The 2,715-nt window shown below is 38.1% G+C and overlaps 1 non-coding gene across 1 annotated transcript; it reads left to right on the top strand.

The window, feature by feature from the left end:
• Positions 1-909: 909 nt before the first annotated feature.
• LOC145037983 (small nucleolar RNA R71) lies at positions 910-1,015 on the top strand. The gene has a single exon (XR_013679089.1). It is a non-coding gene; the product is annotated as a small nucleolar RNA R71 (small nucleolar RNA).
• Positions 1,016-2,715: the final 1,700 nt, after the last annotated feature.

Consider the following 2,715-nt stretch of genomic DNA (forward strand, 5'->3'; position numbering starts at 1 on the left):
AGGTGGCGGACTCGCCGAGTCCATATCGGGAACTCGGCGAGTAGGGTCTGGGCTCATCTGGTTTTGCTTTTGGCTCGGGTTTTCTGCATCCTCCTTTTGTAACTTCTTGGGGTCTTCGTTCTAAATGGGATCCACGAGCGTAATGATCTTCCTACTTCAGGTTGTCACAATATTTATATGCGCACCTCGTGGGTTGTTTTCGGTTTTACTAGGAAGTTCTTCCGGTGATCTTTGATTAATTTATTGGGCAAGTTCCCCAGCTGTGTCTCAATGTTGTGGATAGATGCTTGTTGATTTCTAAGTATTGTTCTTGTCTCTTGTATTGCAACATCATGGTCATTGTGTCTCTTTTCTATAGCAGCTACAAATTTAGTAAGCGTATCCTCCAAACCTCGTTTTCTTTCTTGCACCGGCTCCTCCTTTTGGTAAAAAACTCTTTCTTTTTGTTTATATTTTTCATCCTTAGCCTTCTTGTACTCATCATAAGGAAGCCATTCCTTCTAGGGTTTTCGCTAATCATCATCATATTTGTCACCACTAGAGTAGCATACTTGCGCCTTCTTGTTCCCATTCTCGTCCAAGTCTCAATCTCTAGTAAGATGAGGTCCATTACAATTCTCACAACCTACCCGAATAAAATGTATTGTTTGATCCATTTTATCCATCCTCCTATCCATGGTTTTCAACATAGCCACAACTGTTGACAAATCTTTTGAAGCTGCATAAGCTGCTCCCCTCATCACATCATTCATTGGGTTGTGGTATTCCCTAGAATACTTAGAGAATTCCTCAATTAGTTGCTTTATCACCGAGGGTGATTTCTTTGTCAGTGGGCCTTGCGTGTCAAGTAATTGCCTTGTTGTAACATTCACTCAATCATAGAAAATGGAGACTTCTTGTTGACTATTGAGATCATGATGTGGGAATTCCTTAGTAGACTTTTGTACCTCTCCCAAGCCTCATAAAGTGATTCTCCAGCTTGTTGTTCAAAGTTGGCTATGGCTTTCTTTAACTTAGATATTTTGGAAGGTGGGCAAAATTGATCAATAAACTCTTCTTTCATCTTGGCCCATGTAGTGATGGATCCGGGGGAAGTGACTTGAGCCAATCCTTTGCAGCACCCTTCAATGTAACCAGAAGCATGCGAAGTAGCTGAGTCTCGCGAGGCACATTGGGAACATTAAAATAATCAACTACATCATTAACTTCATCCAAGTGTTTGTAAGCATCTTCATGGTCTTTTCCGTAGAAGGGGATCTCTTTGAGTTGAGCAAGTATGTGACCCTTAAGCTCAAAAGTGGCAGTTGCGGGAATTGCGGGTTGCACAAGTCCTGGGCCTGTATCTTCTCATATCCTCTTCTTCCATTCGCCCATGGGGACTTCATCAATGTTGGCCATGGTGTTTTCCAAGTCTCCTTCTTGATCGCTTTCCTCTTCGTATTCGGTTTCGTAGTCGTATTCGAATTCAACTTCTTTTGGGTTATCTTCAATATCTTCTAGCTTACTTTCTTCGCTCTTTCTACTGCTGGTCTCTCCTAGTTTCTTGTTCTTCTTCTTGCTGAAAACAGTTTTCAAGCTGGTCAAAGGTGATTTCTTAGGTGTATTCGAGCCTTCAACGTCCTTGCCTCTGCTTTTCCTCAACGCGGATTCTGGGTCTTCAAAGGGGGGGAACCAAAGGAGTGTTGGATCCTCTGGTCATGAAAATCCTGCAACCAGAACAAGAGAAAAAAAATGCAAAAAAAGAACAAAAAATGAAATAGAACGAAAATAAAAAAAATAAACTGCCAATCAGCAGTGGACTCGCCGAGTAGGGTCGACTGCACTCGGCGAGTTCACTGTGTAAGAGGCTAAAACAGACAAAATTAAATAAAAACGACTAAAAACTAATAATTACTAAAACTTAACCTAATTATTGAATTACTAAAAAAATAACTTTGTGTGAGATAATCCCACAAAAAGGATCGATAAAACTAGGAATTATATTTAATTTTTGAACTGTTCCCCGACAACGGCGCCAAAAACTTGATGTTTGTAAAATGCACTGGTTTTATTCCTACTTTAGAAATATAAATTTAGCACACAAACGCAATGAACCTGTCTTTTAGTGGTATAGTTAAATAAGTAAGGTGTCGAACTCAGGGAACGGAAGTTACACTAATAACTAATTTTAACTAGACAAGTAATAAAAGTAAAGGGTTTTTTCTCTAGTTTTACAAGACTAGAAACTTCAACACACCTCCTAACACGTAATTAACTAAACAACTAGAACAAGTAAAAATTCACCAAATTTAATAAAAGGGTTTCTGTTTAGGTCCAACCAATTCACTCCTATGGTTAATTTTATGATAAAGTAATATATTGATTGTTATTGGTTACCAACTATAGTGATTAGATTCGCATTCGCTATTACCAACCCTTAGGAAATTACTCAATTCAAGCAGTGATCAAGTGTTTAAACTAATTAACTCTCTAGTTTAATTATTTGGATTAAATAAGATTTGTAATTGGTTAATCAAATTGGTAGTTCAACTAACCTCTTGTTTGTTAGTTTAACAAACAAGCTCACACATTAATTTACCCATTCTCTAACTAACCCTAGTTTCATATTCACTAATCCTAGGCATATAATGAAGTGTTCACGTAAATCATATGAGGTTAACAATTAAGAGATGTTCATGCCCTAATTAGTCTTTCCTAAACAGAAACTACGAAAAT

Source organism: Lactuca saligna, chromosome 3 (genome assembly GCF_052625555.1).
Source record: "Lactuca saligna cultivar CGN05327 chromosome 3, ASM5262555v1, whole genome shotgun sequence".
NCBI lineage: Eukaryota > Viridiplantae > Streptophyta > Magnoliopsida > Asterales > Asteraceae > Lactuca > Lactuca saligna.